This window comes from Cyanistes caeruleus, chromosome 7 (genome assembly GCF_971803275.1).
Source record: "Cyanistes caeruleus chromosome 7, bCyaCae1.hap1.1, whole genome shotgun sequence".
Classification (NCBI taxonomy): domain Eukaryota; kingdom Metazoa; phylum Chordata; class Aves; order Passeriformes; family Paridae; genus Cyanistes; species Cyanistes caeruleus.
In genome coordinates, this window is record NC_141707.1 from 12,542,308 (window position 1) to 12,566,008 (window position 23,701).

General features: G+C 39.5%; 1 long non-coding RNA gene across 5 annotated transcripts in view; it reads left to right on the plus strand.

Moving 5' to 3' along the window:
• Positions 1 to 23,701, plus strand: part of LOC111944428 (uncharacterized) — a 62,618-nt gene that overhangs the window by 29,576 nt on the left and 9,341 nt on the right. The window contains exons 3-6 of one of the 5 annotated variants that reach the window (XR_015289408.1): positions 1,298 to 1,410; positions 19,911 to 20,076; positions 22,059 to 22,642; positions 23,619 to 23,697. This is a non-coding gene — a long non-coding RNA (uncharacterized LOC111944428). Of the gene's footprint in view, positions 1 to 1,297; positions 1,804 to 17,398; positions 17,488 to 19,910; positions 20,077 to 22,058; positions 23,573 to 23,618; positions 23,698 to 23,701 lie in introns of those variants that run through there. The other 4 variants (XR_015289406.1, XR_015289407.1, XR_015289405.1 and 1 more) reach the window with 4 other exon arrangements.

Below are 23,701 nucleotides of genomic sequence, written 5' to 3' on the forward strand. Positions count from 1 at the left end.
TTATAGTTGTTTGATTTTATTATGTTAGCCAATAAAGAAATTGCTGCAGGTAGTTGGGCCTGAGGCTGAACCATTTTCAAGACCAAATGTGAGTCTTGCAAGTTAACAGCAAGCTACTGATGGCACTTTAAAGTACAATTTTCCAAGAGCTGTGCCCTGTCTCATGAGCTTGCTTAGGAAGCTGTCACCTGAGGCAGTGCCAGAAAACCCTCCTGAATTCAGGACACATCACAGGTCTGCCAGGTCAGATACCCTGCCAAGGAAACTAAAACAGCTACATGTGGCCTGTTTTCAGCAATTTTATTGCTGCTTTATTACCTTGCTATTTGCCAGGTGCTTATAAACTGTTTAGCAAATTGTCTTTTTTAGGGATTTCTGGGCTTTACAGCTGTGCTGATGGTGCTGGGGCTGAGAGAGCTCAGGGGAGGCCTGTGACTGACTGGGGGTGTGCTGTAGGTCTGACCCCGTTTATTTGAATTAGATGTGAATTTAAGTGTACTTTGTGCTCCTCTGTCCTGCTCTGCACAGCTGTGTAAAAACCTCCTCTGCAGCAGCCTGTTCCTGCTCTTAAACATAACTTTGTTTCCAAAAGGACTTTGCATTGTAGTATTTTGAATTTGAGTCCTCTCTTAAAAAGGACACTTGTTCTAGCTTTGCTGCTGAGAACGTTCTGGAATCTGCCTTTGGTAATGTTGGCAGCATGGATAGTATTCCTTCTTAAATTTTTGAATGCTCAGCTTCTGCTTAGAGGGAAATCCCTAACAGAAACTTTTTGTTACTCATCTTGAGAATAAGACTCAGTTTCTCCCCAGTGTGAAGGACATACAACATCTTAAACATTGCTAGAAATAAATTTTGCAAGTTATTCAGCAATGAAAAATATTCTTAAAATGATATTTCTCAGTGTGAAGCAAGATCATCTTATTTGGAATATATTGTCAGAAACTTTCAAACCTTTTCTGCTATGCCTAAAGCATATTAGAAATGGGAATTGTTGAAATGTGAATTAAATTCCAGATAAGAAAATTTCCTGTTAAGCAAAGGAAATTCCATTTTGGCTCTTAACATCTGTTACATCCCAGTTAAACAGCAACTACTGTTTATGTTCCTTTTCTTTATTTTTTTGTAAATACAACATCCATCTGGTATTAGTTTGCCATCGTTTTTTTTTCTTCTTGAGCTCACCTGAAATAGTAATTGAGGGTTTTTACATGTGAGCCAGAAAGCCCTCTAGATAGTAGCTAACCAAATCAGTTTTTCCAATTCATAAAATATTTTTTATTTTTTTTTTTATTAGGGCTGTGTATATGGAAACAAAGTGGAAATCTGGATGTTTGATGAAGAGACATGCCAGTGTCCTTTCTGAAGTGATGCCTTAGTAGGCTGAAGGACAGGACAACCATGGACTACGTGAGTTATTCTTCATCTCAGTGCTGCCACTGGTTTTATCTTGAATCTTATCTTTATCTAAATTTTATCTTTATCTGGAATACCAGAGTCCAAGTTTTAACATTCCAACTTTAATGTGCATCTCTCTTTATATGGTGGAAGGCGATTCAGAGGCTGCTTTTTATTACTCCCCTTTGTCCATATGTCACTGCATGCAAGCAATATCATATTGTCATCCTGAGAGGAGCAGATGGGCTGGTTCCTTCTGGACAACAATAATTCACTGTGGTTTTCCCTTTCCCCTATGAAATTTGTACTAAAAAAATGTTGTCCTGGAGTAATAAACCTGGAGCCAGATGGACCTACCATTTGAACTTCACAGCCTTACACCAAAATAAATTCTGGCAAATATTACAGGAGCGTGTTATTTTTAGAAATAAAAAATTGGGGATTTCAAACTAGCAAAAATGGTGGTATCAAACTGTATTTCCCAATTATGGATTTATTGCAGTTTCCATTACAAATACATTTTTAATGAAAAAAAATTGAAAAATCAATACCATCTCCAGCAGAAACAGATGCAGGCTCTTTCTTTAAAGCCCTGCTGGCGTAGCAGGGACTTGTGCACCCGAGAAAATCAGGGCAAGGAGGAGAGGGGTCACTGCTTAGTGCAGGGTTGACTTTCTCTCCTTGGAAAGAAAGGTGAGTCCCCATCTGAGGGGGCTGGATCCTGGCCAAAGGCAGGGCTGTGAACACCATTTTAGGTGCTCTAAACCACACTGAAACACCAGTGCTGAAGGCATCTCTTGTTTTCTGTTACCTTTTTTAATTACCTGGCTGACTCTTAGCTTCTGAGACAATGATTTATCCTTCCAACATGGCACACAAGAAGATAACTTTTCTATTTTTCCCAAATTAAACTTTTCTTTAAGGTTTCCTCTTATGGTACAGATACTTTTGAGTAATCCTGAACCCTGACTGATTTTCTGGCATCAATGAACCCCAGGAAAACAACCTGGTCTATCAGACTTGTGGATTCCTTTGATCAGTGACAGCTTTGAAATTCCTGGTGTCTTTCTGCTGCTGTTGCTGTGTCAGTATCACATCTGGAGTTGACAGACATTTGTCACACATCAGATGCTTTGGAGAATGGTCAGTGCAGCTTTTACCTGTGGCACAGAGTTCTGCTCAGCCTCTTGGCCTTATGGAAAATGTTCCCATGTGCTCATGTGTGTGTGCAAAAATAACTGTGTATCTGTTTGATTTCCAGTGTAGCTTTCTTGGAAATCTTCCAGTGGAAATCTTTCATTTGGAAAATCAGTTTTTTGAAAAAGGCTAGGTTAAAAAAAAAAAAAAGATAAAACATGTATGAGAGGGAGATAAATTTTATGTTAAACCAGTCATCTGGGATGCAGGAGACTCAAGGTCAAGTTCCTGTTATGCAGGTTTTCCCCCTGCCCTCCTGTGAGAGTCCTATAAGTATTATTTGCCTGTATTATTGTTTAGAAATATGTTTGCCACATCTTTAGTTATTTCTTTTTCGGGTTTCTTCCCAGTTCTAAATGGGAGAATAGAATCTGGATTGCCTGCCCGGTTTTTGGTTGGATGTTTGTGGTTTACAGTCCTAGATAAAAGTAAATTTCCCTAAAATGTCAGGGAATGCTTCTTATTCTTATAATCTTCATGTCTCTGTTGCATCTTACAAAAGATTATTGATTGGAAAATTTTTTTCTTATATTTTTGTTTTCCTCTGAAATCAGAATATTGTCAAATGCATCACTATGTTTGTGCAGGTGCACATGTGTACGAATTTTCTTCTCCTGCTCGTAGATCAGCTTTCTCTAGCAATGTTTTGGGGAATATGGAGCCTGTGCTCATCACTTGCTTTCTAATGCAGCCTGAGTTGGAGCTCAGTAGGAACACAAACATTTGCCTTTACCAAACTGGGGCCAAAGAATGCTGGAAAATGTGTCCAGCCAGAAAAACTCCCATCCTGTAGCCCAAAAAACCCCCAAGTTTTCTCTATTCTTTCATAGTTTGGGCTTAATGATGCCTCTTTTTGTTGTTTTTTTTTTTTCCCCAGGTATTTGAATAGCTGGTTTATTGCATAGAATATTTTATCACCATCAGAAACAGTTGATGTGGAGTTGAAACCCATCATTTTGATATGAAGCTTTGTATTTCTCTTGTGAATGATTAACTTGATTAAACACATTCAATCTCACTTTATTTCCCATTTATCACAATTATGCAGAACATATTTTTAATTAGAAAGGAATCCTTTCTTACTTAGATTGAGACAACCCTATGAAATCATGTACAGAGGTGGGAGCTCTGGTTTTTCATTCTGTTAGAATGCTGTTGCAGTAAGTTTCAAATACTTCTCCCCAGCTGGCAATTCCCTTTCACTGATAAGGTTATAAATGTCTCAGTTCTGTTTGTTTTCAGAATGAAAAACCACTGTGTGTTAGCCCTTTACAGCCATTTTTGACATGCATTTGAAAGACGTCCAAAATGTAAGAGTTTGATTTGGAATTAAATAATTCTTGAAAGAAGTGAGACATTCACAGGATCAGCCAATTGTGTTGCATTCCAATTGTGTATTCTCTTTTTGCTTCCAGATCATTTTTGGCCAAAATATTTTCTTTTGAGCAGATCCAAGAGCTTAGAGCTTTGCTAGGAATTAAGTCTCCTTTGAACTTATCTCACTTTTCCAACCAGTAGCCTTTTTTTCATGAAGGATAATTCACCTATTGGTTGACAATATCTTACACTTTCTTACCCTGACAAACCAAACAGTCCTGTGAGGAAGGAAATTTGCCTTAATCCCAAGAAGTCACTGTGATTCTTTGTGTTTTGGAGTTTGCTGAGAGAAAATTGCTTTCCCAATGACAGATGATGTTCTCAGTGCTCAGGCTTCAGAGATCATATTGAATTTGCAGTGCACTGCTTGTGGTGTTTTACTCTTTTCTCTATTGCTGTCCTGGCCAGGTGAAACATCTTGCACCTTAGCCCTGCTCACATGCTGAGGTCACTGGGAATTATCTGACTGCTCATGTTGGTAGTGAAGAGTCCTGTGAGCTGTGCTGGTTTGGGGTGTTGCCTTGAAGATCTTCCATTTTTAGCTGGACTCCAGTTGAACAGCTGACCTGCAGCAGCACAAAAGTGAACTTTGTGGAGAGGGGCAGCTGAGGGGAGTTTTCTTTGCCTTGTGATCAATGAAAATTTCAAAATAGCACATTCTAGCGAGAACCAGCAGAAAAGACGTGAACACCTCTTTTCACATTAAGCAAAGAAATGTAGGAAACAAAATTCATGCAGTAGGCAGGGTGGGAAAACACCATGTAGAGATAAAGCAGTGAGGTTGACTTCAGTCTGAGCACAGGACTAAACTGCTTTTGGACCACTGGGACCGTCTAGGAATCTGATATTGCAATTCAACCGTGTTAAAAATGCTGAGTAGCTTTGGGAATGCATAAAGTAACCACATGAGCTCTAAACCCTGTTCATACACTCCTGACTAACCCACCCAAAGGACTGTGCAGTGCACAAAGCTGCAGCTTCTGAGTCCTTGTTAGTGTAATGTGTGTTGGCTTTTAACGAGGGGAAGATGGGTCAGCAAGCAGAAAGCATCTGGAAAGATTTATTTTTTATTTTTCTTCTCTCAAAAAATGAGTCTATTATATCAAGGACAAACACTTGTAAAGAAATCTCTCCAAGTACCAAATCCTGCTTGATGGTTTGTTACAACTGATCTCTGAAGACAGAAAGCAAATACAAAAATACTGCTGGGTCTAGTAGTTGTGCTGTACTTTCAGAAGGGTGTGTTGGGAGAAGGGTGGTTCATAGCCTACAGATTCTGCAGTCAAGGGAAGGACCAAAAGGAAAACACAGCTGCTAACCACTATGGCATTCCCCTGAAGGCTGCTTTGGCCAGTTAAATCTAATTAATAGGGCCTGTTTGGGTAGTTGTGTGGATCAGAGCACTCATATCCATTAGAGTTGTGAATAAAACCTTTGGTGTGACTGGCAACCTTTTTTCCTACCAAGTGGAAAGAGCAGCATGTTCCCCAGCATGGAGACCCTGTTCCTACAGGCTTTGTGGGGCTGTCTAAAGGATAAATAAATGGCAATAAATGAGTTAGCACAGAGAGGGGAAGCAGCACAGTCACATTAAAGCAGCATTCTGCCCAGTTTAACATCACCTTTCTCAGCAGAGCTGAGAAATAGCATTGTGGGATGCTAGATGAAAAAAACTGTCCAGCACAGTTCAAAACTCTCCATGCTGAACCTTTGTAGACCTTTACAGCAGCCTGGTCAAATATTTCCTGTATCTTGGAGGAGTTCTGCCATCAGCAAGCCCTGTCTGGGGTTGAGCTGTAATGAGTCAGTCCCTAAATCAGGATCATCACTGGGAGATGAAAATAGGACCAAAAAAAAAAAACCCCAAACTATTTCAAAATGGACAAATCTGGTTTGGGCTTTTACTTAATCCAATTATGCCTTTGTCAAATGTCTCATGATGATTGAGATGTGGATAACTTTTTAACTTGAGAGATGTTCCTTTATTGTAGGATAATTTTAAAGCTGTACATAATATCACATGTCTGTTCTCAGCTGTCATTGCTGAGCAATCCAAATGCTTTATTACAGCCATATTATATAATTAGGTGAATAATTACATTACTCTGAGTGCCATCATGGTCTGAGAAATGAAACAAACAACTGTAAAATCACCTGTAACTACATAGTTCCAGCATGATTGAATCTAATGCATTCTGTAAATGTAGAGTGCTGGCCTTTGTGAAATGGCTGAGTTATTAATTCAAAACTGCCTGCATTATCTAAAAGGAACGTGTTTGGAGCTCTCCTAGCAACTCTACAACAGAAAGTTTAGGTGTTATATTAATTGTGTTTGCTTTAAAACTGACCCAATGACAATTTTTAACTAAGGGATATTCAGTAGCTGAAATTCACCTTAACTGCTAAGATAATTGCTATATGCTAACTATAGCATTAAAACACTGAGTGTATTTCATAAATGAATAGTTATCTTGCAGTTTCTTATTGATATGTTTCTGCTTAATGGTGGTGTGGTGTGAGTACTGTAATTATCATTAGCTATTCACTTCCCATTATTTCCTTGGGATTTTTTTTTCATTTACTAATGTTCTATAATATAATGCTTGTTGAATTAATGTTTTCCAGTTTTGTTTCCCCTACTGATTACATACGTACAGTGTGCTACCCAAAGACTTGCAGTTAATGGAACATATACTAAAATGTAGTTTTTCCTTTTGAGGGATCTGAAATGATGTTTCCCTGAAACAAGTACCTGCTGCTCTAAGATTAATTAATGCAAAGAAATATGCTCAACTTAAAGATAAAATACAGGTCTTTTTAAATGAGACTGAAGAAAATTTAGCATCACCTCTGTAAAATGAAGTCCTTTCTCTATCAATGGCATGAATACCACATATTCCTGTAATATCTGGGAAGGTGGGCTCGGGCCAGGCAGTGCTCTCTGCACTTAAATTCAGCTTGACAAGATCGTGCTTCACTGCAGGGCAGGCAGTTTTATTGTTTTTGACTGGTTACAAAAGCTATGTGTAGTTTCAAAGAATGTAAACGAGGTCCTACAGAAAAAAACAAAACACAGCCCAGAATGTGTAATGGCATTGTCACCACACAATAAAAAAATAGAGAGGCCTTTGTTGTTTAGTATTTTCAGCAGATGGAGGTAGCACCTATTTGTAATGTTTTTTTCACATAAAAAACAGGCACACACCTTACACAGCTGCTGGGAGGCGAGTTCAGATTTCTTCTGGAATCTCCTTAAATGCAGTGATATCAAACTGCAATCACAAAAGCGGAGGTCCCAAGAAAGCACCCCAAAAATAGTATTTTAGATGGGATAATGCTGGTTTTACAGATTAGAATAGCAGCAGAAGCTCTGGAACTTACACATAAGTCCCTAGTCCTACTCCTGTGAGGAGCTGGTATTAGAGCTGAAAGAGGGACCAGATAAAAAGAAAATAAGAATCCAACTAGTGTTCTCAGAGCTTTCAGAAAGTCATGACTTTTCTAGGAGTGACAAGGTTTTAGCAATTTTATCTCTGATTCCAAGTCTTTGTTAATATTTTTTCAAGTATTAGGGGAAAGAGTCCTACTATTCCTTTAGACAAGATAGCACCAAATGCAGAACAGCTCTTTGTGCTCATATTTGAAGGGGACACTTGTTGGTTTCTGCACGTCAATGCAACCTCTTCAATCATATTTATTTTTGTTATCCTTTGTGTTACTCCTACAGTTTTATCACAGAGGCTTGACAATGAATATGATTGCAGTGAATGTCAGATGTGCAGACAGACAGTACTTGCAAAATTACATGGCCTCTGTGGCAGAACTAATGCAAAGGGAAGTATCTCAATATTAAAGAAAGGCTCTTTGTCTGCTGCCTTTGGGATGTTAATGGTGAATTCAGGTCTCCAGGAAGGGATGAACAGGAGCTGTGTTACAGAAAGGGTGCCAGGCCTTCTGAGGTTGTCTAACCCAGTGCATCCCTCTGAGCATTCTCAGATGCTGTCCTCAAAGAAGGAAGTTATTGCACAAGGAGTTTAAAAAAGCTGCCTCATCCCAGGCAGTCTCGTCAGAGCTGTCAGGAGAGTTTGGCATGATTCTCTCTCCAATCTCTTTGCAGCTGTATCTGCTCAGAATGCCAGCTAGAGATAAAGTGGCATTTTTAATTGATTACTCAGAATTATTTTTTTTTCCCCATGTTTTGTGTTTGGGCTGAATCCTGGGGTGTTTTAGGCAGTATCTGATAATATCTTTGAGAGGAGGCATGTTTATCAGCCTTGCAGAAGATGAATGGGGTGCAGGAAAGAGGTAAGGCACTAAAGTGCTACTGCTGTGTGGATGAATGATTTTACAGGTTTGCTGGAAGCTTCAAAATAAAAATAACTATGTTCAACATAAACATTATCCTAGTACTGAGCAAAACATTTCTTCAGTTATATAAGGGGCTGGTATGAACGCGTATGAAAAACATATTCAGCTTGCACAATCCTGAGAAAGCAATGCTCAAACACCTGGGAAGCTATTTTAGGAAGTGAATATTAAAAATGTAAAATCCAAGAGTGTTTAAAATCTGAAAAGACAAGTCCCTAAGGGTAGGGACTTGTAAACTTTGTCAGAGAACAGTGAGCCACCCACTTTTAAAATTGGAGAAGCAGGTGACCTTGATGATGGTTGTATCAGCAGTACCTCCCTACCACTTCCTACCATTGTGACCTCAGGTCATTCCTAGTCAAAAATCTTCTCCCCTAAATAATTTCATAACTCTAAAATTGCTTTTGGAAGTCATTCCAATAGTGTTTTCCCTACATATTTATAACATCACAAAAGGTACCTGTGGCATGGCTTATTCCCTTACGGTATCAGACACACTTGTTTTATAGGCTGTTGTTTTAAGAAGGAAAAGCCTAAAAAGTAAATAAATATGATGCAACCAATGTTTTTATTTAGGTTTTAGCTTAAAAGTACACTTAAGTGCTATTGTTGCCACTCATTTTTATGGCAGCATAATTATTCCCAGGAAGTCTTGTAGAACAGTATCATATTCACCAAATCTTACAGCTTCCCTTGCTGCAGAAACTTGTGCAGCACCATCAAATTTAATGAATGTTTACATTCTGCCATTATTAGTAGATTTGCAATTACTAAAATTCTGTTAAAATACACTACTTTCATTCCCAACTTTTATGTCTTCCTGAAGTTTAGAAATAAATCCAAAGCCAGTAGATCCCTTTACTCAATTCCAAGTGGTTTTGTCCTGAGAACTGTCCAATGAGACAGAATTCCTTCGTGGAAGATTCTCTGAATTAAAATTGTAGTTCTAAGTCTGTTTGAATGAAAGAATCATTAAGATTTTATCTGTGTGATGATTCAGGAAAGCTTAAACAAATCAAACCAAATTAGCATCCTGTGTAGGCTTCTCTTTTAGAAATAAAGTGACCTTGGCTCACTCTGCTGCTTTTCCTCTGGCTTATCCTGCAATGCTGTGTTCTCTGTTCCTCTGAGGAAGACACTTCAAGATGAAGTTATTTATTTCTCATGACATTTCCAGCACTTTGGATAGTTAGCTAATGTACTATAATTTTAGCTTATGCTCTTTCAATTAGAAAGACAAATTTCTTGTGTTGCTCATTTACTGGCTGTTTTCATGCTGCATTCATTATCTGTCCTGTTCCACAGGAGCAGGCTTTTAAATTGGGAATGGGTCAAGAGAGCACACTCAAAATGACAAGCAGCTGACATTTTTCTGCACCTAAGATGTTCTAATCTTCATGCTAATAAGGAGATTTATTCTCACAGAGTTTAATAATTGTTGATGGCTTTAGAAATAAAAGAGGTACTTAAGTCACGAACAGCGTGTGCTGCTGCAGGATGTGGGCTCAGTGGAGTGGCACACAGCTCTTGTAAAACTGGAGACCAGGCATGTCTTTAATGGAAAATGTTAATAAAAGAGGAAAAAATCTGACAATGCTTCTTAGAACTGTCTTTGCATTAAAATATTTTATTCTTTAGGGAAGCATATTAAGCAATGAGAACAGTAAGTAATTTTTAATTCTGGAAATTAGATCAAACAGGCATTTTTGTAATGTTGAAACATCACATGTACAATGGCATTTTAGGAGAGTTTGAGGGGCATGGGAGGAAGAATGCCAGCAGTAATAATGTTAGATTGCATCACTAGGTTGCCACATTTAGATTTTCAGCATTAAAGTTTGATCTAATTATTGTAATGGATATTGGTGTGGTTCCTCAGGAATGAGATGATTTAGTGAAGCCTATTTACATGCAAAAATCTGGAGTTTTGCTCTTTTCTGATTTTTGCTAAAGGTGAAAGTATAAAGGAAAAATAAGCCTCTTGTTTAGAATGCACTATCTGAAGTGGACTTTTTGGTGGAGTGTGAATGTGGAAGTAGAATTGGAGCTGAAAACCTGTATTATTGTTAAATGAAATTCATAGCTTAAGAATTTTAGACCAAATCAATGTCCTGCAGGATATTATTTTTTGGATCTTTAAGCCTAATTTGACTAGCAATCAGCTGGCCATCTTCATGTTCATGCAGCTAAAACCAATAGTGCCTGCTGCCTTTCTCCTGGTGATGCACTGCTCCCACAAGTTCCTTTATGCTTCTGCAGTGAAATCTGGAGTACTTACAAACCAAATGGATGGTCTATTGCACTAAATTAACATCAAACACTAGTGTGTTTCCAAATAAATATTTCAGTCTAGGCTTGAATGTAAACTTTTGTCTGTGGGTGATATATAAGCATACTTTTTTTATAATTTTCAGCAAAGAGAAAATATTATTGTCAATAACTACACAGATATTCACCTGTGACTTTTTTGAATTAATGATTTATGTTCTATCTCCACACGATTTAGATGTAATTTATATGGAGAAGCCATGACAGATGCCCTCTGTGTATATTACACCAAATTGGTATCTATCAAGATTGAATGCTTGGCACACAACCTTGCAGATTGCCTGCAATCTGCAAGTGAGGGAGCCATAAAAGGGAGCAAGAAAGCAGAAAAAGCACTCAGATCTGCATAAGTATGCAAATATGACTGGTGGAGAGACTCAAAATCCCAGCAATACTTTGGGGAAGACTTGGACACATTTATCAGCCCTATCAAAATTATAGAAGGTGGGTACAAGAGAGAATTGATCGGGGATAATAGGACTGGTATGGAAATTTTACCCGTATGCTACACATTAGAAAAGGGTTTTTTTGGTCCAGAAAAGAGGTAGCTGGTAGATAAGCAAATAGCATAGCAACTGTATGTCAGGCTCCGCCAGCATTCCTTTTAATGTGTGCTCCTAAATAAAGAACAAACGCTTGCAGAGAAATGATATTTCTTTCTCGGTAGAAATAGGCCAGATTAAATGGCAATAAATCAGCAAGGTGCCTTTTATAGTCTTGTTTTTGTGTAGCTCTGAACTAGAAAAATACTCATCTTTTTTAAGCTTTTGACTTAGGAGATGCAGTTTCAATGCCCATGTTCTGTGCACGCCACTGGAGTTTGGATGAAGAGTCCAAGGGAAGGAAGCTTGGGAATTGGCAAGTGAGGTGTCCCAGTGGTATTTGTGGGCCAGGTTCTTGTGAGACAGAACTGATGTCAGCTGAGAGATCTTGCTCTTCCAATTATTTTAGAAGGAAAAAAAAAATAATTGGAAAGTCAGTATGGCTCATCTGTAATACCAGTGGCCAACGAGGCTGTGTAGCACACGGTGAGTTCTGCAGTTTGCCACCATTTCACCTAAATGAAAAGGTGCTGTGTGAAAATACCAGAGCTTTGAAAACTGAACTTTCAAAATTGGTTTTATTACGCTTTTGGCACCCTGAGTTAGACTCACCAGGATAGCCATATAGTAGACTTGCATTTTAAGATGCCCCATTTAGGAATAGATTGGAAAAAAAAAACCCAGTAAAAAAGAAGCTCTGAAGGTCACAATGGGAAAGAAGATTGGATAAAATTGAAACATTTTTATTAAAAAAATTAAATTTAGAAGGGACACGAGTTATGAGACTACTGTGAGGGACAGTTACCTTTGTTATGCAGCTCACCCACAAGGCAAACAACTGCAAAAAGAGTTCCCAGTGCTGTTCTTTATTAAAGAATTGCATGCAAAACCTCCTAGAACCAGAATGGACCTGGAGCTTGACACAGGTATCTTGTTATCACAGTCCTTCCCTGGGAGCTGTGCCTGAATTGATGCACTGGGGTAAGATGTGCTGGCTAAAATGACATAAAAATCTGAAACAAGAGCTAAAAAATCCAGTTATTCTAAAACATTAGAATGGTGTAGGTGCAATTTTCTAATAAATACATCTCAGAAACGAACTGAGCTATCTTACTGTGGCTCAAGGAAAGGAGAATAAGCAAGTTACATCTGAGATAATAAAAACACAGTTTCCTGTTATGTCTCCATCTATCAGAGAATGGAGACTTAGAGCATTTTTAGCAATATTTAGAACTCATTTCTCTTTTCTTTTACAGCACTGTAATTAGATTAAATGAAGTAATTCCTTATCTGCTCCCATGTAGGCAGGAGGCAGGTTTCTAGGGCTGGCATGGCACAGTTTTTAATTTAACAGCACTAATTCACCAGCGGGTAGTGTTATTAATTTCAAGTAATTCTGTGAACTATTGTGAATCGTGATTTTAAAATTATTAAATGTTGAAGTGTTCTAGCACTAGTGGAAAAAAAAAATCTTTCAAGAGGGTCTTATTATTTTACTCAACAGATAAGACTAAATAGTACATGTAAGTGGAAATTCTTGGCAAACTTTAAAAAAACAAAAACAACAACAAAAAAACCCTGTATTTTTCTTTTGACTTTGTAGTCCTAAGGAATTCTGAAGAAAACTTTCTGGAGCCTTTTTGTTATTTAGTTCAAAGTGAAAACATAAGCTTTCAAAGGATAGCTGTCAATGGACTCTTTCTGCAGCCTGTCAGTGCAGCAAATCAAACATAAACACAAATTTCACTGCGTTTGTGCTGCCCTTGCTGAGCACTGCTGGGGAACAGGGCCTTTCCCTGCACTGACCCACCTTCCAAGCAAAGTCCTTCCCTAAACTTCACTTTCCCACTGCTGAACTTGCTTGTTTTGGTTATAAGAATCTCGTTGCCATGAGAGTTAGAGAGGTTTCTCACAATTACTGTTTTTGATGACAGAGGAGTTGTTTTAGCTCCTGCTCACCGTGCTGCTGTGCTGGCTCACTGCTGTTTGTTAGGAAGCAGCACAAGAAAATGTCAGGGGGGTTTTTCTTAGAAAACCAGAGAGACAGGAAGGTTACTTGTGACAACATCAATTTATGGAATGTTATTTATGTGAGCATTAGATTAGTGATATTCTAATGTAATTCTTCAAGTCACATTTTCTCAAGCACTAAAAACTTTAGAGAACAAATATACAAATCCACCCAAACATTTCCCTGTTTTAAAAGCATTTACTCTGTAATGCATAGCACCTGACAAGTAGATTAACTTAATTTACTGTACAGAATAAATACATGCATAGAAAAGGACTTTTATCTAGGCAGTCTACACATATCTTTGATGACAATGTAAATTCCTAGTGTGTAATACAAAATATAGAATGTCATAAAAATATTTCTAGCTAGGAAAGGATCCATTTTTAAATGTTCCTTTCAATTTTAGCTCTTAAATGAGAAAGTTTCACTTCTTTAGGTGCTAATTAGATACTCCATTTGGCCTTGCTTATCACTAAGTAGTTTAGCCATTTATTTAGCCTGAAATATGCATGTCTCTTCAGATGCACAGTAGAAACTAAATATGCCCACAAACACTATTAAAACCAAAAAAGACAAATAGGCACATTTGAGTGAAGTATTGCTTTCTCATGCTGAGACCCGAGGTATTAGAAATTTGTTTTGATAAAATTTTGTCAGATATTATTATTACTTTAAAAAGCAGGTGGGAGTTTTGGAGCTGGGAAACCAGCTGAAGTGCTTCCCACTGGGATAGGAGGCAAAATCCCTGCTAGGACTGAAGGTGAGGCTGTTCAGCTGGAATCACTCCTGGGGTTCTCTGGGGTCTCGGGATGCTTCTCCCCTCCTGTCCAAGTCCTCAAGTTAAATTGTCCTACAAGTGTTGTGTGCCCTGTCCTGGGGGATGTGAGCTCAGCACAGATGAGTCACACCTATTGCTGCTTCTAGCAATTATGAGAAGGTGCATTGTCCAGAAAAATCTAAAATACTGATTCAATAGTCATTGAATCATGTTTCAGGTAGCATGGTAACAGATGAGTGAAAGGCTCACAGAAGAATTCTTTGTTTTTCTGTAGTTTCTACTTATTCAAGTAATTTCTGTAACAACAGAAGACACAGTGATGTTTTCAAACTGAGGGTTTAAACTCTTTTACATTGCAGAAGCAGCAGGAGAGCAGAGCTACTTCTGTGACATTACAAATGCAAAGACACTTTTCCGTGGGAATATGAATCACCTCATTTGCTCGTGTCTAAAGGATGTACCAGCTTTTAAGCCAGTGGCTTAGGGAGAAAAAGAAGTTGCTAATTAGCAAATGCATTTGTATGCATGTTATTGCAGCTGAATTATATGGCAATGGCAGTATAAATCTGAGGACAAGTTTCACATGTCAACTTTTGAAGGCCTTTTTCAAACCTCTTTGTGCACTTTTTTGTACAGCTTTGCATGAATGTAGACAAACCTTACAAACTTTATAATTCCAGGTTTCAGTATAGATAGCTTCTTAGTTTTCTTTAAAAGTTTAAGTTACTGCATACCTTGGCAAGGTATATTTGTATGAAACAGCCTAGAAATTCTCTTATATACCAATATATCATCAGATAGAGATCTGTCAAAACAAAAACTTCTTTAGAACATAACTTCACAGCTGCTTTCATACAGAAATATCTGCCTTAACAAGTGTTGATCTTAACTGGTAAACAAAAGTTCTCTGATTTTCATTACTGATGACATTTAATAGCTTTATGCTGAGTCTCCAGGACAGAAGAAGCCCTTGTTGCCATCATACTTAGTATAAACTGACAAAACATTGTTTGTATTAGAGAGTCTCATAACAAATATTAAAAAAAAACAACCAATACTTCTATTTTAAGTTTTTCTTCATTGCAACTATGCACAGGGAGGGGAAAGAGGTATTCTGCCAGGCAGTGTAGCTGCATCATTTTATCTCCAGTTAACAACAGTGCAGGATTGTTGAAAATCACTTGAGGCTGGGCTGCAGCATGCTGCTGTGTGCTTGGGACTGGACAGAAAGCAGGTGCCTTGTGTTTCCTGTGGGCAGCTTTGTGTCTCTGACAGGAGCTGACTTGGCAGGGGTGCTCCAGCTGCTGCTGCCCCTTGCCTGCAGCCCCAGGGATTGCTGCAGTTTGCTGCTCTAGTGGGCAGCTGCTATGGATTTTGCCAGGGATAGTGTCCTACCAGATCAGCCAGCTAAACTGGGATTGTCTCTTCCTCAGGCTCAGTGAGAGGAGGGATGGACTGTGGATGGGGAAGGGGAGCAGGGCAGAGGTGCCCTTTTTACTGCCTGCTTGCCCTGCAGCCTTTGAGGGCAGCTCAAACAAACACCAAACCCTGCACTGCGGGGCTGGTGCCGAGAGCTCTGCTGGGCAGCTGTTTGCAGTGAAAACACCTCCTGCAAAATGTGGGTTTGTGGGTTCAACCTCTGCTGCTGCTGCTCAGGTGCTTAAGAGCAGACTGGATTAGCAGCCAGTCTCAGTTTCCATTCTGTTCTGATTGCACAGATTTTCCCATAGTAGTAATTTGCTTGGGGCTGTTGATTGTCATTTGGCAGTGAGGCAGGACAGAAATCAGGCATTTTACTAGAATTACTGTAAATAAAAATATTTATGTATTATTGAAGGAAGGGAGAAGTCTCCCTTTCAAAAGAGTTACCATTGCTTCCCACAAATTCTGAAATATTGTCTAAATAAAAATAAGCCTATTATGTCCCACCCAGCAAAATTCTTGCACTGAATAGATAGCAGAACTGAGGAAAGCAGCTGTTGGGAAGGTGTGCTGTGTTGACAGACAATGCATTTTTAGCAATGTAATTTACTCCTGTTCAGCTTTACTGACCTTTTGAAAGACTAAAATGAAAATATTATTCTCTATGGCCTGAGTGATTTCAGCTGTTTCAGCTGCTGAACCCAACCACACAAAGGGTTCATATAAAAGAAGCCCCAAGGGGATACAGGGTTGAAGAAATTTCTAATAGTTTGAGGTCTGATTGTTATAACCCTGAGCTGTAATGGTATGCGAGGGTGCAGAAGTAAGAGGGATGTTTATTTTGTCCAAGTGGCAAATTTTTATTGTGGTTTTGTGAACAAAAAAAAAATTTGCTTTCAAATCCTTGTCCTGAGAAATGAAACCTGTGAATCAAAACTGTGGGGAAGAAAATGTTGTTTTTACCCAATATTTCAAGGGATTTTCCTGCAGGACCAGGATCAAGTGTGATGTGACAGTTTTTCCATGCTGTGAACTTGCCCATGGGATGTGGTGTCACCCAGCAGGCCCTGTACAGCTCCCACAGCTGTGGCTGCGCAGCTGGAACTGGGATTAAAGGCATCCAGAGGTGGGCAGGTATCTTGTGCATGGCTGGGAGAGAGGATGGAAGGTAACTTTTGTTACCTGGATCCATTTTTGTCAGTTTTCTTCCCTGTTTTGGCCACAGTCTTTGGAGTTTTCCAGCTCTTACTGGGATAATGTGCTGACCAGGCAGCACGTAGCACTCATGTTTTTGTCCATCAGTGGTAAATGCATCTGGCTTTTCACCTAGATATCCATGGGAGCAGACACTTGACTAAACATCTCCAAGAGACATAGGTAATACCTGATCCATGATCCACCACTGTGAAAAGCTGCCATGGAAAGGCACAGTCCTGTCCCTCCCCATCCCTAGCAGAGCACTGCTGCTCTTGTGCCACATCCTCCTGCTGTCCATGCATTCACATGGCCCAGGTGAGAGTGGAGAATAATCAGCAGCAATAAACTCTGTGCCCCAGTCCAGTTTATCAGGCTGCTGTACAGTTTTTAGAAATCCTGGGATATGAAGGATAAAGTTTGAATTCCCAAAAAATAACACAGACAAATATAGAGTCTACATGAGCTGCTAATCATATGACAAATCAGAAAATTAAAAATAAGTCCAACCGCCCTAGTATCTGTCATTCTCAATATAAATATCTTAATATTATTTTTAAAGTGCTTTTCATGAAACTCAAAGTTTGTTTGTGTACTTCCCTGACAAAATTGTGGCATCCTTTAGCTAGGGGGAACAGGAGCTTTACTGCTTACCATTGCAAACACGATGGCTTTTGAGTTAAATCCTCACTGCTGAGAAGGGTGAGGGAGATGGAATGAAGAAATTGCTGTGCTAAAGCAGAACAGAAATCAATCTAATTTAATATCTTCCTCTTCCAGTGGCCAGTGCTGGTTACTTTAGGAGAAGATATGAGAAACACTGTGATAATTGTTTTCACAGGAAATCTGTCTTTCTGCCACTTATACTTGTGAGTACCGTATCTTATCATACAATGCATTAAATACTTCCCAAAACTTTACTTTTCAGGTTTTTTTTATAGCATCTCTAGAAGTTCTTGTCATTGAAATAAACATCTGTTCCCTTTTAAAGAATTGGGCTGATTTTTTGTCTCAATGATACTTAATCCATAAGATCTCGTAGGATTATTATTCTTTGAGTAGTGACATATTTACCTTCATGGGTTTTTAAAATTACTGTCTTCCAGCTTCACAGAACAGATGACAAAAGAAATAGAAGTTCCCATTATAAGTTCTCTATTGCTTAATGTTCCATATAAATTATTGTGTCATAGTTGGTGATGTACTTAAAAGGATTATATTCTCCTAAATCTGAGATTCCTTAAAAAAAAGAAAAAGCATCAAAGAATTGGAAAATGTCTGTGAGGAAAAGAAAATGAGTATTTCATGTAAAGGGGTCTACTAAAAGTACATTGCCTTACTGAGCACCTGCCACAGTGCTGACAGAGTTTGGTGTTGTCTTCAGGGCCAGTTTGAGCTTTAGGCACCATTTCAGGTATGTCTGGAGTTGAGCAGGATAAAGTTTAAGATAAACTGAAGAAGATTTCTTTCTCTGAGAAACAAATGTCCTCACTAAGCTCTGTGTGAATTGTGTGTTTTAAGAAAAACAGCTTTCTCACACGGATTTTAGGCTCTGGTAACTGGGATTTGCCAGGGCTGGTTGTGCTTTGTAGCAGCTCCTGGTTTGAGGTGTGCCCAGACAACAGTGGCATGCCCCAGCAAAGAGAGCACTTCTGGTGCCTGTGAAAAGCTGCTGAGGTGGCTGTAATGCTCTTTGTGACCTGGAGAAGGGTTATCTAAGAAATACCCAGGAAATCAAGGAGCATGTCAGCTGTCATGTAGGTGTTACACTGCTAAACTCTCTGGAATTTTTGTCTCAAGGAATCTATGCCAGTTTCTAAGTCAACTGAGAATCCGTTCTTTTCTTGCAACGTTACAACAGAAATTACAATATAACAGTAAATACAGAAAATTTGTATAAAATACTGCATTTTTGTTATTTCAGAGAGAGTGATGCTGATTGGGTGCTTGAAGAACTCAATGCTGCATTTTGCCTGCATGCTTTAGTTCTTCTCTAACACTTGGTTTTCAAACTGAAGCACAAGATTTGTTCTCACAGCCAGAATGTGAAGACAAACTATCGAGTCATCCTGCTGTATATAGTTGTGAAAACACAAATTAACCTCGGGCACAGTTATTTGACTGCATTTCATGACCCTTTTTTAAAACATTAATGAATGTTTAAAGTCTTCTCCCCATGTGACTAACACTCTGTTAGTTCAACACTAGATAAGACGCCAGAGTTTTGCTTTATCGCTTGAAAAAACATTGAGACAGAATCCCAGCTGATTCTCAGGAGATGACAGCCTTCTAGATTTATGCCAAGAAGATTAAGACTAGCATGTTTGTGATGGCTAAATATAGAGCTTTGGACAGCCTTTTCCAAAGGAAAGGTGCATGATGAAAAGCTTGCTCAAGAGCACTATATATGTACAAACCATTGTGTGCATATCTAGGTGAAAAGACAATGATTTCCAAACTCAAAGATGCAGAGCAGTTGTTGTTGTATGATTAAGCTGCTTTCAGGCTGCAGTTGCATGCATTTATCTGTCTGGTTTGAAGGTGAAAGGTTTTTATTATTATTATTATTATTTTATTATTATTATGGTGGGTAAGAAATGAAATGTAGGCAAGGAAGCCTTTATGTTTCTCTGTATATTTCCTTCACAATAATGTCTATCATTCTTTGCAATTTAAATACTACCTTGCAAGCACTGGGGGAAAGCATCACAGCTCTGTTTAACACAGGAATACTGTTTTGAGGGGTTTTTTTTGTACACTTGTTTTTTAGAACAAGTTGAAAAAGAAGGCATTAAAAAGTCAGCATAGTCTGATTCCCACACAGCAATGACAAACATTTTCTTTTTCCTCTGTGACAGACAGTATTCTGCAAGTCAGATTACCACTATAGTCAAATTCCATGTATTCTGTTTAAGTGTATATGAGGTGCCACGCAGCAGCACGTGTAGGGAAGCTGTGACACATAACTTGTGGGTTAGGAGAGTATTCATGGGCAAAGCAAAAAGCCTCTGCTCCTGTTGGTCTGCCTTTGTAAGGAAGGATAAAGTCCAGCTGCAGGTGACATTGTCCTGCTGATGTTCCAAGCCTGGGATTGATGTGTTCAGGGTTCAAGCTCAGTAGATCACATGAATTTTCCTTTTCTAATTTGTCAGGGCTGCTGTACAAAGAGATTTAGATACCGTGCAGAATAACGTAGGCAGTTTTTTTAGTGATTTGTGCCAAAAGATTTGTGTGGCGGGTATGCAGGATAAAAGCAGAAGTTTGCTCTTTGTAACAGGCTTCTTTATTTTAGTTCTTCTGCCATAGTGCTGCAAGCAGCTGTGTGAAGACACCCAGACAGCAGCATGTTTGCCAGCTTGGCTGTGACAGCACCCTGGGTCCCTCCTCAGCAGTCAGCATGCAGGGATGGTGCAGATATGTCCCTTGAGAACTCTTCTTTTGGGTGGAGAACAGAGAAGGTATGTTTTTACAACAGCTCTGGAAGAAGCTGTGGAAAAAGAAATTTTAGAGATTCTCAATGGCAGGCCCAGTTTGACAAAGTTTGTACCCTCGTGGATTCATGTGGTCCTCTGTTCTTCCAAAAAGCTGTTTGAAAATGAGAGTCTGGAATCATGGAATCATAATCATCTGCAGACCTTGTGGGTATCTTCTGCTGAGTCTGATTATATGAACACTGCAATTTAAAAATGTCTCACAGTTACTACTACATTTAGAAACCATTGTGTATGAGAAGTTAGGTCACCGTAAAAGAGAACTTTTGAAAAGCCCTAAGAGGTGCACACCTCCTGCCTCTGTGTTTCCAGCTGTAACTTAAGATCTGGCTTTTAACCTCAGTGTCATTTAGTCTCATTTATATATTTTACTGTTCATCCAGGACTTGAGCTAGAACATCACCAGGAAAGGCTCTGTTACAGCAAAGCCAACGAGCCTTTCACTGGAGGAATTAACCACAGAATAAGAGTCAAGTGCCACTGAACTTGCTTGCCAGCTGTGAAGGGCCAAGTACAAATAAAATATATATATATATATGCCATGGATGTGGAAATGGGGAAAAAAAATAAATTATGATTTTTATGTCAGACCAAAGTGATATGATATGACACAGGCTATGGTTAGTTGTCATAATTCATAGCTACTGTAATGGTAGGCACAAAATATAAAGCACAGGGCTGTCAGCCAATTAGCTGTGAGTTAATAGAAATCCACTGAAGTGTCAGAGGTAAAGACAAAACACTAGAATGTTTTATATAAGGGAATGATATATTTATACATGCTTCCCATCATGTGATCTATGCCCCTCTAATGTGTATTTTAGCCTCTGCTCTGTGAACACTGGTTTTCCTGTGACATCACTTGATTTCTCCTTCCCATTTTCTGTTATCTGATGAAACCCATAAATCCTGAACCCTCTAAACTGTGCTGTTTTATACTCACTGCTCCCACAATTCTTACTCCTGTCTAAATGATGAGAGGCATAAATTTCCCCCTGTGAACTTCTGTGTGTTAAATCCTTGAATAGGGATTATAACACAACGGGATAATCCTTTTTTTTCCCCCCTTTTCATAGCTATGAATAATGACTTTCAATTTAAAATAAACAGGGACATCTGAAGTATGTTCTCATAAGCTCTCTTAACCATTCCACCACTTGTATATGTTTAATGCCCTAGTCTGCCTTTTTTAAAAGCAATGCAAGCTGTTACATTTGACACTGGGAATTTGTAAAATGGCTAAAGTAGCAAGCAGACAGCTTCCTCTCTCTGAAAAAGGGAATCACCATTAGGACCTCTTCGACAATTTCACTATTACCAAAAATGTGCTGCTATAAAATGGTTTCAACTTATAAATGTTAGTGGTATATTAAGGCAGGTAATAAAACACAGAGAGTTCAGGAGCCCTTTGCCTCTTGATAGGCTTGAACTAAACCTGGCCCCAGTGTCCACACTGATGGTCCAGCCTGTTTGAAGACATTGCACCATTAATTGGTGACAGGATGAAGCAAATCTTCAATATCAGTCCTGGGGAAATGAGATCACTTCCCTCCACCCTATGTATAACTATGAGAAAACAGGGCAGAACAGAGAGTTCAAATTTCTGTTGACATCTGTAAAATTTGGTAGTGTGAACCCTCTGCTTCTTCTGTTGTTAAAGTGCCACATTTTCTACAACTAGAGAAAGAAAAATAATCCTGTACATCTCTAAAATCTAATTTCCTGTAGATGTCATTAGCTGTAGATTTCCCCTGTTACCTCTTTCTGTTGTAGCCAAGGGGAAGAAGAAATTTTTTTGATCCTTTGGGTCTGTCACCAGGGATGTTCATAAATGAATGGGATCTCTTTAAGAAATGTCATGGTCAGGAGTTATGTTCACATGCAGTAGACAAGAAAGAAAACAAAAGCAATGGCAGGTCATTATTACCAATACTCCTTTTCTTTCCCAGCATACCCCCAGGAAGTGATGGCAATAATGAAACTTGTTTAAAGATAATAACTCACCATGATGACAAGACAACCCTTAAGCCTCATTTAACATCTGACTTTATTGGCCCACTACCTTCACCATTTACTATACAGCAAAAAACTTGGAAGACAGCCCAAAAGGAAAAGTCACAGTTGTATTTCTGAGCTGAGTGGTTTGATATTCACCAGCCAGTGAAATGAAACTGAAGAAAATTGGTTATTAGAAGCCACTTCTGCTGCACACCAAAATCTCCTGTGGAAGATCTTCGGAGTGAGGAGCAGAGGGGGAAGCAAGACTTTTGAGAAAGCACTTCTGCCCACAAACTGCTTTTTCTCTGAGTGGAGAGCACTCCCTGGTGTGGCTGCACCACTGTTCTGCTTGAAATCACACAGGAGGGCACCAGCCAGGGACATCCAGACTTCCTCTGACACTCTGCTGTGCCTACACAGCAGTGAAAAAGTCCACGTGGAGATGCCTAAGCTGTGTCTGAGGAAAAGAGCAGGACTCTGTAGAACAGCACGCTTTCACTCAGGGCAACAGTGCAGCCATCCCTGCCATCTCTGGGTAATTCATCACTGTGGGCCCCTGTGCTTTTATTCCTGCTGGGTTTCTCTGGCTGGTGTACATGCTGAACACCTGCGGCCTGAAGACAATTCCACCCTCTCAGGGCTTCAGAGGAGCCTGGGGCTGCAGGGATTTTGGTTAGGAGGTGGGGTTCTTCGTGCTGGTGGGATGGGACAAGCAGATCAGCCTTGCTTTCACCCTTTTGCCTTTCCAGAAAGCCAAACCAATGAGTGCAGTGTTATGGCCTTGTGGTTTTTACAACACATAAGATATGTACAAGACAAAGAAACCTGTGAACTGCTGGCTGCCATGAAAGAATGATGCACTTTAGGCAACAATACAGTTAAATTTACTTTTTACTGGTTTGTGGAGGGGCTATATTTAATGTTTTCCTTGTGGAGGATGTCAATCCCTGGTAACTTTCCCGATGACTTTCCTCAGCTCTGAATGCTCTGCCCTGGATCCTGCAGGAGAGTTTCCCACTGCTAACATCTCAATTCCAGTTTAGTGCTGTTGGTGGTGCTTGCTTTTCCTCGGTGGTCTCCCTCAGGCAGCTGGAGTAACTGCAGTCCCCTCTGAATGAGGGTCAGGGGGGATGCTCTGACTCTTTGTGCCTTGCAATGGTGTGTTTGTGTGTGCTGCAGGGGGCAGAGAGAGGGGCCAGCAGCCTCAGCAGTGCTGGAGTGCCTTGCCTTTGATAGGTTTCTAAGAGAGAACTGGTGTCTTGGCTGGGTGGCATTGGGCTCACTGACTGTGTGGCAGCAGCAGGGTGTTCGTGCACGTTATCAGCAAGGTCTGATAAAGCTGTGCTCAGGGAGAGCGTGCTGTGTACAGGGAAAGATCTTTCCTGTTATTTCTCAAGTGTTTATATAAGGAGGGATCAGTGGTTCACTTAAATACTGGAGGAAAAAAAAAAAGCTGTTTAACTGAGGTGTTCTTTTTGTGAGAGTTTTCATGTTCTGCTTTTCATCCTCAGCAAACCCCAGTTCACAGGGTTTATGTGCAGCAGGAAGATGGGATTCCACCCTGCAAAAGCTGCTGTAAATAGGAATTAGGTGA